The 14534-nt window shown below is 47.6% G+C and overlaps 1 protein-coding gene across 1 annotated transcript in view; it reads left to right on the forward strand.

Moving 5' to 3' along the window:
- SPRED1 (sprouty-related, EVH1 domain containing 1) overlaps positions 1-14534 on the forward strand; it is a 111774-nt gene that overhangs the window by 68315 nt on the left and 28925 nt on the right. The window lies entirely within an intron of this gene.

A 14534-nucleotide genomic window follows, 5' to 3' on the forward strand; every position in this document is an offset into this window, starting at 1 on the left:
GTTAAAGCGGAGTCCAGGTGCACTCCCAAACTCCGAACCCCAGACGCAGGCACCAAAGGCACCCCATCAAAGGTCGGGAGAGGGAGCCCCAGTCCTGTCCCGGCCCGACTCAAGCCCAGGACCTCCGTCTTCGCTGGGTTTAGTTTCAATCGACTCAGCCGGAGCCAACCAGCCACAGCTTCAAGTGCCTGATGCAGGTCATCGGGACTCGAGTCCGACCGGCCACCCAACATCAGATAGAGCTGGGTGTCATCAGCATATTGATGACATCCCAGCCCATAACTCCGGATAATCTGGGCAAGGGGGCGCATATAAATGTTAAATAGCATCGGGGACAACACTGCCCCCTGCGGTATTATTTTTGTTTTGGCCGCCCAGCAAGCCTCCTGGATTGGGTCAGCTAAGGGCGGGACCTGTGCAAGCGGGCCTTACCAGCCCTCGGGAGACCCTTTTGGGGAGTGGGGAGGGATTTGCTGCCATTTCCCCCTCCCCCACATTTCGTTCTGGGCATCGGCAAGAAGCTCTGGAGAGCCATGTGTAGCAGCGGGGAGCCCTTCTCTACTGCTCTGGCCTCAATGGTCTCCAAGACTCCAGATTTCATGCAGGGAGCCTCGGGAGCGGGAGGGGTTTGCCACCCTGCACTGCATTCCAGATGCCTTTAGGGAGACCCGGGGAACTGTCTGCAACAGTGTCTTCCCTGCTGCTCTGGCCCTCTGTGGGTCTCCCTGGCCGTGGGGTCTCCAGCAGTGTTTCCTCTAAGCTGAGTTAGTGTGAGCTAACTCACAGTTTTTTAGCCTCCAGCTCACACATTTTTGTCTCAGCTCAGGAAGGATGGCTCCAGAGCACACTAATTTATGCAGTAGTCAAATTGCTCACTCACAACTTTAATGCCAGTAGCTCGCAAAGTAGAATTTTTGCTCACAAGACTGCACAGCTTAGAGGGAACATTGGTCTCCAGCCTTCAGGTTAGGAGCTTCCCTAGTCACTCTCCACAGGAGTGTCAGCCGCCGCCACAGAGAAGTGCTTTGGGCTCTCCTCCGTGCCTTGAGAAGCCTCCAGAGCAGATGAGCCTTGGAAGAATCCTCACAAGGCTCGGGCTGCTGCAGTTTCTTTGAGGGACGCCTAAGTCATGGAAGAGACATCCTTCCAGACTCTTTGGAGAGCGAACAGTTTAAAGTCTCCAAAGGTGGGAAATGGTGACGTGGGTGGGCCTGAGTGACTCCATGCCCCAGGAGGGCCCCTCCTCCAGCCTAGAGCTTCCTTCCTCTCCTGGTCAGTCCTCTATTGGCGGATCCCAATCCGAGCCTGGACCGTTCTTGGAACAATGCCCAGGCCAACTTCATGGCATGGATCAAGAGGGAGATTAGAGAGGCCATCTTGCAAGTCAGACCTAAGATTGATAGGCCCCCACTAGGTTCCATAGTAGGCACAGGTACAGTTCTCCTTCTAGTGGCACATCAGGCAGTAGGGAGACATATCAGACCTCTCATTCCCCCACCCCCACCCAAGAGAAGGAGGCTGGACCGTCACTCCAGAGCAGACAGAGAATCCAGCCCACTTCTGGGGGATGAGAATCAGGACTCTGAGTACTCTGATTCTTCCTTACGCAAGGAGGAGGGAGAGCTGTCTGATGTGGAGAAGCCAATAGTCACTACCGTGTAGAATCGCCTTTTCCCGCAGGAGGTCTTCCCCAAGATTCTAAGGATCTGTACATTCTGGAAATCCCAGTGAGCAGCCAGGAGGTGGAGGTACCTGACCCCAAGTACCCAACAGGTTCCACCATGGATTTTCCACCAGAGGGGTCCTTCCCGCTTGGGATCCCTTTCCCTGCTGTATTTGATAGGGTGGTGCAGACCAAGTGGGAAGCCCCAGCTAGAGCAAAATCAAATCACCCTATTATTGCTAAGTTCTATTCTCTGGTGCCAGAGGCTGCTGAGCGCTTTAAGATTCCATTGGTTGATGATCCTGTGTTCCAGTTTAGTGCTGCCCGCAGATGCAGATAGACTAAAGGCCCTATATTGGGACATTCTCTTCTTCCTCCTGCTTAGGGACCATAGGTGACAAGTGAGTGCTGGACATCATAAAGAACAGCTACTCTCTAGAGCTATAGTCATTTCCCCCCAACAGATTTTTACGGGTACAAAAGAACAAATGCCCCAGGAAGCACCTTCTCCTTCTCAGCGCCACAAAACACCTCTTGGAGATAGGGGCAATACAGCCCATGCTGGAGAACCAAAAGGCCTTGGGGATTTATTCCATCTTTGTTATCATCCCAAAGGGGAAAAAGGGGATATGAGAGCCATTCTAGACCTCAGATGTTTGAACAGGAGAACAAAGAAGAGAAAGTTCAGGGTGGAAACCCTAAAGTCCATCGATACAGAAAGGAGATTTTCTGGCATCAGTGGATCCCTTAGAGGTCTACTTGCACATCCGCATTCGAGAATCACATCAGAGACTCCTGCGTTTCTCTTACAATGGGCTCCAATTCCAGTACAGGATAAAGATGGCACCAAGGTACTGGTGGCCTTGATAGCATACCTGAGGACCCAGGAGATAGCCATCTTTCCTTATCTGGAGGACTTGTTGATCAGGTCCCCATCCCAGGGCATGAAGGATGTTCAGCAAACCGTATCATGTCTTCATCGTCAACAAGGAAAAAAGCAGCCTGTCCCCATCCCCGAGAGTCATGCACCTAGGGGTTGTGATGGACACAGCTCAGGACAGAGTTTTCCTATCACAGGAGAGACAAGAGAATATCATAGCCTCAATATGGGAGATTGCTCAATGGTTCCAAGTAGAGGTGCTGTCACTGGCAAGGATTCTTGGGTTGATGGCCTTCTGTCAGGATATAGTCAAATGTTCATCTCTGCCCTCTCCAAAAGTTCCTCCTTCCCTTTCAGGAGCTGATAGCCAAGAGGTGGCACAAGCTGGTTCAGCCCCTGTCATCCCTGATCCAGCAACTCTTAACACTAGTACCCTCAAAAGACAAGCTAGAGCACCCTTTGCTCTTAACACTAGTACCCTCAAAAGACAAGTAGTGACTGGGGGACCAAGAAAAAGAGGTTGCTATCTCAGCATCCCCATGTCAAAAGGTTCCTGAGGTGCTCCACCTTAATCAGTCTGCCTCAGGTCCATCGTGTTCTCACCTGGAACCTAAATGTAGTTCTCAGAGACCTAGCTAGAGCACCCTTTAAACTCATGACTATGTGTCCTCTCAAGGAGATCACATTTAAGACAAGTCTTCCTAATGAGCATCACTTCAGCTAGGAGCTTTTTCAGTTAACAAGGAGCTCTATGTTTTCCATAATGATAGAGTAGTGCTCCAAACAGATCCAGCCTTTGTCCCAAAAGTAATCTCTACTTTCCACAGGTCCAAGGACCTACTCCTACCATCCTTCTGCCTGAATCGCAGACACCCTCAGGAAAAGGAATGGCACTGTTTGGATGTGAAGAGGGCCTTGCTTCTATTTGGATAGAACTAAGATTTATCAGAGGACTGACTCTTTGTGTCTTTCAGGAAGTCCTCCATGGGACACAAGGTCTCTGCTTCCACCATTAGTAGGTGGGCTAAGGTACTCAGGCCTGGATCTTCCTCTGGGCATTACAGAGGGGTGGCAACCTCAGCAACATATGGATCCTTTCCTTCCTTGGAGGTTAACTGCAACGTCGCCATATGGAGGTCCGTCCATTCAGTCACTAGGCACTACAGAATTGATAGGCTGGCCTCAGCAGAGGTAGCCTTCGGGGGAGGGTTTTGCAGGATGCTGTTCTGGTCTAGGAACTGTTTCTCCCTCCCAGGGACAAACGTCTTTTCTATGACCCAGAGGTTCAGACTGCCCCACTCCAGGACCACTGGAGAATGGAAGATTTATCTCACTTACTGGTGAATCTTCCTTCTCGGTGGTCCAGGGATGGGGCAGTCTGTTCCCACCTGAGGGTAAAATTTTAGGATGGTTCCCATTACCCAGGGGGCACGCTGTATGCTACTGGAACTATGCGTTTATTGTCCTTCTCTCGATCAGCCTGGTGAAAGTCACGGGAGTGCATGACGTTTTGCCTTAGATTTAGAGTTAGTCTTAGTTTTCTTCTCTGGCTACTTTGGCATGTACTGTGGTTGAGGAGTAGTATTGGTTTTAGGTTAATACTTGGTAGAGGGGTCTCTTATTGCTTCAGGATGACACTGGAGAATGTCAGAGAAGCCCCTCCCCTGTAGGAATCATAAAAGAAGCGGCGACCCTGCCTGCCTAGAGGGAGGAGCTTCTCCCAGAGGTTCAAACTGCCGCACCCCGAGACCACCGAGAAGGAAGATTTACTGGTGAGATAAATCTTCCATTCTTCACCTGCAGCCTGAAGTGGTATAGCCCACTCTACTACCTCAGAATTTTAACACTTTCTTCTGCTGCATATGTAAACCAGATCTGTAAGTAGTATTAAAAGGAACCAAGTTAACAGCTAAAGGGGAGAAAGATGCAGAGGCAGCCAGTTGTAGATATGTGATATATGTCATCTTTCTCATTTCCATCTTTTGAAACTACCGGAAACCACTCATTGGGAGTTTTCCATCTGGATCCTATCACCTGTTCTAGCTCTGCCCACACTGCCCTGAGATGTCATGATTCACAGAGTGGGTGGACCTGCAGTGGGAATCTTAGTAATCAGTCTTGTATATGTATTGTTGACACCACGAGCAACATTCTGGCCAATGTGGCATGGTTGCCTCTCTGGAAACTCCAGTTTTCCTTTGTGTAGAGTGCCAAGTGATACAGTGATAAAGGGTGGATAGATGAAATAGGAGAGTACCTTGAGAGTCCCATAATTTTCATGGTTTGAAGAGCTGCAATTCTTTAAAACGAAAAAAAAAAAGTGCCTTGCAAAACAGAAAAAAAATCAGATGCCAGTTAGGTTGAATTAATGGATAAAGCATGTCTTAACTATGCCTTTCAAATGGTTCTTATAATAATGTTTAAGTGGTCCACAACAGCTGCTGAACTTGGATAAGAAAAAAGCACAGTTAGCAAGCATTTCTTTAAAAAGAGGCTTAAACTGGAACTATGACTTGTGATTTGTATAAAAATAAGCATTTGAGAAAATTCTGAATACAGATATAGTTTATGGGTTTGATCCTGACTAACGTTTTCACTGGTGCAAGTATTTCCACATGTGAAGCATAAATTCCCCCTTCCTGTGGGAGCATGAGCTCCCCCTCCCCCCCCCCCCGGTCCCAGGGCACAGGGTCACTCCAGCAACAGGATTTCAGGAGTAATGTTGGGCTACCATGGGATAGGGGAGCCAGGTAAATGCCACTTCATGCATAGAAGCCCTTGTGCCAGTGAAAATAGTAGTCTCAGGATCCAAGCTTATGACAGTGCACATCTCATAATTTTAAATGCAAGGACATCTAAAATTGCTGCCTTCTTCATGCAGTCTTTTTTAGCATTTGCTGTGTTGTTTTTGGCTACGATTGTGAGAAAGAGAAGTTTCAGGAGAAATTAGGAAGTGGTAATTAGTTTCTTCATATGTGCTCTATATGTTGATTCTCTGTCTGGCTTCTTTTACTGTAAGACATGACTGATTCTGTCTTGGCTTGGCTTTCCACTGAAAAAAGGTCAACCACTAATGGCCAAACCAGATGCAACAGCATGCTTGGAGCCACCATAAAGACACTGCTGCCATTTTAAAGTTGTTTTTTAAAATGCCACTGGGAACCCAATCCTGATAGGGACCTGCAGCATGGCACTCTTGTCCCCCTCCCCCAAACCTTTTCAGGTGCTGAAACAGCCACAGCAGTGTTGGGCTATTTGGCATTTGATAAGTTATTTTGGGGGGGGGGGACACAAGAGGGCCTCAGTCAGCAGGCCTGATCAGGATAGGACCCTTGTGCCATTTTTAAAATGACTTTTAAATGGCAGCAGCCACAAGGATGCCATTGTGTCGAGTGTGGCCCTGGGGCAGCTTCAGCCAGCCTAGCTTAGCTTCATTATGTTAAGTGGGGAGTCTGTCTGCATCAGACCTCCAGTGTGGGACATAGGAGCTATTGGCGCAGTGCAAAGATTCCCCCTGGATCATTTAGCCTTTGGCTTCAGTCCCTCATCCCATATCATCTTTTCTTCAGAGCCCTCTCCTTCCTGCAATGTATTTGTTCTTCCCTCTGTTTCCAACCACGGCTGAAAGAGCTCCAACATCTTCCTTAAAGCTGTTAAAATTCAGCAGTCAAAATATACTGCACAGATTATGAAGATATACTTGTGGTCAGTTGAGTTTCTTTGATGCAGAACTGGAAATTTTTAACAGAGCAGATTCTCATCTCCGTCCCAAAGATCCTTTAGTTTTCAGTTTGAACTTCCTACCAAACCTGTCACAATGGAGATCTAAACTGTGGGACTTGATAGTTTCAGATAAAATTGGTCTGCAATTAATAGCTTTTGACAATCCGAAAGGTGTTAATAATTTTTTGGAAAAATGGTTTGTGTTTTTTTAATATATTACTGCTTGTCAACCCCGATTATATGCACTACCTCAGAAATATAGAGACTTTGTGTTTTATTAATAAGTTTTGTGCATATGGTTAACATTTCTCTTCTTGTGTATTAGATGTTGTTGAAAGATACTGTATATAACTAACAAGTAATACAGGTTGTAAAAATATATAAAACTCAATAAAAATGCTATTAAAAAAAGTGGGGGGGGGAAGAAAAAAACTTCCTGGCTTTGGCACCACTAGGTTCTCTGAACTAATGTCTGATTGCCATATTTGAATTGCTAAAGGTAAGCAAGCTGCAATTGAGTCCTAAAAGATTAAGGTTAATGTTGGTTTGGAAGGCCGAGGCCCTGAAGGACACAGTGCTCCCCACTTTTGATGTGGTTCAGTTGTTTCTCACTGATGTTGTTAAGAGCCTGGGGTGATTCTGGATCCATCTTTATTGCTGGAGAAGCAAGCTGATGCAGCTGCATAGTAGGCATTCTACCAACTCTACTTAGATCAAAAGATGGCCCCCCACCTTGGAGCAGCTGAACTTGCCACATGATTACATGCTATAGTTACCTCAAGTCTAGACGACTGTAATGCGCTGCACATCGGTCTGTCCTTAAAGACAACTTGGAAACTTCATTTGGTACAGAACACTGTAGCCTGCTACTGTTGGATGCTAAGCAGAATCTGCGTGTCACTTTCACTCTCCAAACACTCCATCAGTTACCAATCAGGTGCCAGGCTCAACTCAAGGTTCTAACTATTTACCTTCACTTAATGACAATGGATCCATGTACTTGCAGGACCGCCTCTTGGTGTAGTGGTTAAGAGCTGCAGCCTCTAATCTGGACAACCAAGTTTGATTCCCCACTCCTCCAATTACAGCCAGTTGGGTGACCTTGAGTCAGTTACAGTTCTTTCAGAGCTGTTCTCTCAAGAGCAGTTCTCTCAATGCTCTCTCAGCCCCACCTACCTCACAATGTATCTGTTGTGGGGATAGGAAGGGAAGGAGATTGTAAGCCACTCTGAGACTCCAAGTGAAGGGCAGGGTATAAATTCAATTCTTATTCTTATTCTCTTTTGCTGTGTTCCACTGCTAATAGTATTAGTTAACTTCAAAATCATGGTGCATTCTCTTTCAAATGAGTTTTAAGATGATAATGTTTGGAAGTGATTTTACTTATTTTTTTCAGCCTTTTAAACAAGCTTGGCACTGCATCTTGCAGCAGCTTGTTTGCCATCAGGGTAGCTCAGAGCATTAAAAATAAAGCTGGAAGTGATTTTTTTTTCAGGTGTAAATAAGAGCCTATGGACTGAACTAAGTGATTTGGATTAGACCAAGGAAAGAAATAAATTGCAATTCAAACATAAGATTTTTTTTTTCCAGTGTGGAAGAGAACTATTGTTATGATACATAGTCAAGTCCTTTGATCACCTTATTTTAGTTGAATATACTTTGTGGCAAAAGGCTGAGTATTGCCTCATGAATGAGAATGTTTGCTTGACGTATTCCTGACAAAGAGCCTGTCAGGTATCTTGAAAAGTGATAGCATCCAGGATATGCATTTCACTTTGGAGTGACAGACTATTTCTGGACTTGTTTACCCAGCTTGTTTAGATCTCTGTTGGAATGTAAAGGGTTCCCCCCCCCTTTCTCTTCACAAAGCACCCTTGACATAATTGCACGCTTCCTCCATTATTATACTTCCCTTCCGAGATCTGGCTCCAGCCAGTCTACTTGGAACAATTACCTTCCACTCTAACCTGGACAGGTCTGCTGCTCTTTTAAACTATGTAAACATAGGAGGAGAGTTCTTTTCATATGCAGCATTAGGCATACATGCGAGCCTGCAGTATTTTAGATCCCCATATGCAGAAGGCTTTAAGTGATATTTATTTTGCTTTCTGGCTTAATAATGAGATGCTTATTCTTTGGAGACTAGTACATCTCATTGTCTAATATTCCGGCTTAACCACAACAAGACAAGTGAAACCTGAAGGGGGCACAGGGAAACCTGCGTCTGTCAGGGCTTTCAGACCAAAGGAACTTGAATGCTACATTTAAAAGGAATCGTGTACTCTAAAGGTTTCTGTTTATTTGCTTGGCATTATTCTTCTCCCAAAACAAAACTTTTCAAGTCATTCTGAACCATGGCAAAGAGGGGAGCTGGGTAGAAGAGAGTGGTTTTAAATTGAGGTGGGGGAGTGTAGGTAAACTGGAAGGGAGGAGGGCAAGATGACCACTGAATCTGCAGTTGAAAGCCACATCCCAGTCCTTCTGTGATTGTGGAACCAGGATGCTTCCCATGCATTTCTAGACGAACAATGAAGATCATGCAGACACACATTTGGAACCTCAGGGGGGAAATCATCTGGGGAGAGGACAGTCTAAGGTGAGGAAGGAACAGGTGATGTGTTAAACATACACGTCCCATGATGGTTCTCTGTTACAAATTTCTGCCACCTGTATTTCTTTCAAAAGGCACTTGAGGGCCATTCTTTGCATTTACATGTAATGTGTAGCTAACCTCTGTAAACTAAAAATGTTCTTCGTGGTCATCTGTGCATTCACACCTCTGGGATATAGTGCGCCTGCACTGACCCCGATCGGTATAATGGAAAGCAAAAGGGATTTTCGCGCCCACTCCTCAGTCATGTGCCGGGCTCCAGTGTGCATGACTAGGGGAGGGGCACAATGATCCTGCCAGTTCTCTTCTGACCACCGTGCTGGTAGGATCTTCTCCGCCTAGATTGGTAAAACTTTGACCTTTGGGTCTCTTCTTGGATTGTTAGTTAGGAAAGTAGTTTTTTGTAGTTAGTTTCCTTTTGGACTTAGAATCTCTGTTTTGGCAGATCTCCTCTGCCCCTCCCTCCAGCCTATGGCCAAATGGTGGGTTTTCTTCAAGCGGTGCTGGAAGTACGGTAGTAAAATCGCCCCCCCCCCCCGACGGACACTCCCTTTGCCTTCTGTGCCTGAGGGAATCGCACCAAATAGACTCTTGTGTCCATTGCTCTAAATTCTCCAAACAAACCCGGGAAAATCGGGCAGCCAGACTTCGCATGACGTTACTGGAGTTAGCTCTTTCACCGATGGTTTTGTCGCAAGATACATCAGGGCACGCCTCGATGTTGACTCCTGCATCGGGATCGACGGCTGCACTGTCTCCAACATCGGCCCATGTCGATGCTGATAGATCAGTGCTAAAATGCCCGATTCTGGCATCTCAGTCTGAAGCCCATACTCCCTCTAAAAAACACAGAGAGGGCAAGGACAATTGGCCTATCAAGCATAAGAAGCATAAAAAGGGCTCTCCCACCAAGACCCCATCGACTCCTTACCGGGCTGCGGGACCGATGTCCTCGGGAGCCACTTTGCTTGATTTATCTGGCCGTGAGCAGCCACAAGGTGCACCTCATTCACCTTTGCTATGCCCCATCCAGTCTACGGACTCTGAGCAAGACATGGACTTAACCCGGGTCCCCTGCTCCCCCAGTGTCGAGAGCTTACACTCGGAGCGCGGAGCGAACATCGCTGTCTACCCCTCTCTGCATGGACCTGACAATCAGATCGACCTACGGGATCTTTCCAACCCCCTCCTCCCACTTGGGATCAACGCCAGTTGCAGTACCTGTATGGGGCCTATCCATTTCCAGGAGGCATGCCATGGCTTCCCCCACATCCACCAATGGAGTGAGATCGCCAGTCTTCTTCATCCCAACTCTCTCGGTATCGAGACCCTCCCCCAACGCCGGAGTTCGTCAGACCTCAGCTGTCACAACCGATAGCCAAGCGTCATGATCTGCCATCGGCGGCATCGACAAAGTTTAAAGAACCATCAGAACCCATACCATCGACACTGATTCTCCAAATGTCGTTTTCTGAACCCTCAGATCATTCCAGCTCCTCCAATTCGTCACAATCTGGTGATGAAAACCCACATCCTCCAGTGGAACCTTCTCCCCCTTATCACATCAAGTAGGGGATGATCTCCCAATATCCCCTTCTGAAGATGTCAAGTCTTATGGGGAATTTGTTAAGCGAATGGCCAATACACTGGCCCTGTCAACTGTCCAACTGCCTCCAGCAGTTACAGATTCGGTTTTCGACATCGTCCAGATGGACACCTCAACAGCCATCGCTCTCCCCATGACTTCAGTCCTCTTGCAAACGGCTAAAGCTCCCTGGTCACATCCTTCTTCCATCCCTATTTCCAGAAAACAGATGGATCATATGTATAAAGTGCAGGAGACGGGAGCGGAATTTCTGTTCATCCACCCCAAACCGAACTCGGTGGTTGTGACTTCCTCAGCCATAGGCAAGCGCAGCCATTCCGCACCTTCTGACGAGGGTAGGAAACTAGACTCCTTCGGTAGAAAATTCTACATCGTGGGAGCATTGGGCATCAAAACCTCCAATTATATTGCCTGTATGGGACGATATCAGTATGCCCTATGGGAACAGCTGTCCAAATTTATTGCTGCTCTCCTGGACAACCTCAACCATCAAGCTAGATGAATCCAGAAGGAGGCCATGCTTTTGACGAAGCACCAACTCAATGACTCCAAACACATGCTAGATGTTGCAGCCAAGACCCTCACCTCATCTATCGCCCTTTGGCACCATGTGTGGCTACGATCCACGGCACTACAACAGGACACCAAGGCTATTGTAGAGGACCTTCCCTTTGAAGGTGATGGACTCTTTAGCTCTGCTACTGATACGGTGTTGCAAGAACTCGATAAGAGGATCAAAACGTCTCGCAACCTGGGGGTCACATCGATCCCTAAGCATAGCAAAGGTAAACCTTGGAATAAGCAGACCCTCATCAAAATCCTCGTCTGAGCTACAATGGCAAAGATCCCCTAGCAGCTCTTCGCGCCTGTATGGGGAAAACCCAAGTTCTTGTCCGCCTCTCTATCTAGAGTGAAGGCTCCAAAGGTTCCTAAGCAGAATCTTTGACTCCAGCCTTTTTCTGATGTCCCCTATTCACCTGTCTCCCTACTTGGCAGCATATAATGTCGGACCAATGGGTCCTCTCAGTCATCAAGGAGGGATACCTTATAGAATTTTTTCAGATCCCTATGGCTGCCAACTTCGTATTCACCCCATCCTTGGACATGCTTTTAGCAGAGATCCAGAACCTCCTCCAAAAAGGTGCCATAGAACCGGTGCCTGTAGCCCAACATTAAACAGGTTTCTATTCACGTTACTTCACGGTCCCAAAGAAGGACAGAGGCCTCCGCCCCATTATGGACCTCAGACACCTAAATCGCTTCATCACCTGCAAGAAATTCAGAATGACAACTTTGCAAAACATCCTCCCACTCCTAAACTGGGGAGTATGGATGGTGACCTCGGATCTCCACGACGGATATTTCCATGTGTCCATTCGTCCAACCCATAGGATGTTTCTGAGGTTCGCAGTAGGAAACAGGCATTTCCAGTACAAAGCCCTTCCTTTTGGTTTGTCCACGGGACCTCGAGTCTTTATGAAAGTGATGGTGGTCATCATGGCATACCTTCAATTAAAAGGCATCCAAATATTCCCATATATCAACGACTGGTTGCTAGTGACAGATTCCGAGACCTCCCTGCTCAGCCACATCAACCTGACCTTGACCACCCTAGAAACCTTGGATCTCAAGGTGAATCTCAAAAAATCAATGTTACTCTCCTTCACACAAGTGCAGTTTATAGGAACGATCCTGGACTCCACCGTATGCAAAGCGTTTCTTCCTCCCCAAAGGGCAAGGGACATTGTCAGTTTTGTAGATCTCTTTCGTCAAAAGGGAAATGCCTCTGCGAGGCAAATCCAGCGATTGTTGGGGCTGATGGCGGCCACCACTGCAGTAATTGTCTTTGCCAGGCTCCGGATGCGGCCACTGCAACTGTGGTTTGTTCGGAAATTCCATCCACAACGACAACCTCAATCACAAAGGGTCATCTTCCCATCAAATGTATTAGACTCACTACTCTGGTGGAAAAGTCTGCAGAATCTCCTAGCGGGAGCACCATTCCACCCGCCAACCTCAACACTGACACTGACCACAGATGCATCCCTCTGGGGATGGGGTGCACATCTCAAGGGAATTTGTGTAGGGGCTCAATGGGAACCTCATGTAGCCCACCACCACATCAATTTCCTGGAACTGCTGGCCATCCAATATGCACTCAGATCTTTCTGCCACATAGTGACCCATCAGGTGATCACTGTTCTCACCGACAATGCCACAACCCTTCGTTATATCAACCGGTAGAGAGGCATGATATCTAGGGGACTGTGTCAACTGGACCTAGAAATCTGGGACAAATGTCAGTCGTGGGACACCTTTCTAAGGGTCACCCATCTGCCAGGGGCTTTGAACGTGCAGGTGGATTTCCTGAGCAGATGAGGTGCATTGTGGCACGAGTGGGAACTCAACTGGACGTACCTCCAGCCGATATTTCACAAATGGGGTCACCCAGATGTGGACGTGTTCACGACACGCCAGAACAAGAAATGTCATCTGCCCTGTTCCAGAACGGGGGCGGACCCATTGTCCCTGGGGGATAGTCTTCTCTTCCCATGGTCACACAGGCATGTGTTCCTCTTCTCTCCAATTCCTCTACTCTCCAAGGTAATCATCAAAATAACGAAAGACTGCAATGTATCCTGGTGACTCCGTGGTTGCCCTGACAACACTGGTTCCCCACTCTGCTCCACCTATCCCAAGGGCTCCTTCACCCACTTTCCTCCGGTACTGGATCTTCTCCTTGCTCAGATGGGGCAGGTACTACAGCCAGGTGCCGCACCTCAAGCTCACTACATGGAGGATCCTCTTTTAATGCTCATGGATAGGATAGACCATGTCTTATTGAACTGTCGCAAGCTGTCTACATGAGCCTCTTATGCTGGGGACTGAAAGAAATTCTTATCTTACCTCAGTTCATTAGGATTACCGCCGCCTCCATCAGACTTAGTGGCAGTCTTTGGTTTCTTGTCGTCCCGTTTGAACTTGGGCCTTAGTTGTGCCTTGTTAAAGGTGTACTTAGCTGCCATTTCCACTAATCATCCAACAGTGGATGGCCACTCTTATCTTCTCTCACCCTCAGACCAAAAAGTTCCTGAAGGGCTTGAATCACCTTTTTCCTCCATCACGTGGCCCTACTCCAGCATGGGACTTACCACTGGTGTTCACAAGACTTATGGGCAAACCTTTCGAGCCCATGGCTATTTGTAGTTTGCAGCTTTTGTCCTGGAAGACAGCCTTTTTAGTAGCCATCACATCCACTAGGAGGATGAGTGAGCTGTCAGTGCTTCGGTGCTTCCCCGTACCTGAGTTTTCGTCATGGTGGGGTTACATTGGCTCCAGATGTTTCGTTCCTGCCTAAAGTGGTTTTGGAGTTTCATCTGCAAGTGGACATTGTTCTCCCAGTGTTTTCCCCATCCCCTGAGACTAATGAGGAACACTGTCTTCATTCTCTGGACGTCAAAAGGGCTTTGCTTTTCTACCTGAATAGGACGCAGCCTTTCAGAAAGTCACCGGCCCTGTTCATTTCCTATGCTTTACCTGCTCAGGGTAAGAAGCTGTTGTCCCAGCGTCTATCCAAATGGATCGTAGAGACGATTAAACTATGCTCCTCTCTGGCAAAGAAGCCACTCCTGAGCCCACTCAGGGTACATTCCACTTGGGCAGTAGCAACGTCCATAGCCTTCCAGCAAAGTGCATCACTCGAAGACATCTGCAATGCAGCTACTTGGGCCACCCCGCACACGTTCATGAAGCATTAAGCCCTAGATGCACGTCTTCATCAACGTTCTGTGGTGGGATGAGCTGTGTTGCAGGCAGCGCAGATCTAGGACCTTCAGCTCCCTCCTCCAGGTAGGCGTGTACTGCTTGTTAATCTCCCAGAGGTGTGATGCACAGAGACCACGAAGAAGATAAACAGGTTGCATACCTGTAACTAATTATCTTCGAGTTGTCGTCTGTGCATTCACACCGCCCGCCCTCCTTCCCCTCTGCTTTTGGTCCTTTTCTTTCTTTGGAGACTGAGGGCAGTGGTCAGAAGGAACTGGCGGGATCA

This window comes from Gekko japonicus, unplaced genomic scaffold (genome assembly GCF_001447785.1).
Source record: "Gekko japonicus isolate JY-2015 unplaced genomic scaffold, Gekko_japonicus_V1.1 scaffold581, whole genome shotgun sequence".
NCBI lineage: Eukaryota > Metazoa > Chordata > Lepidosauria > Squamata > Gekkonidae > Gekko > Gekko japonicus.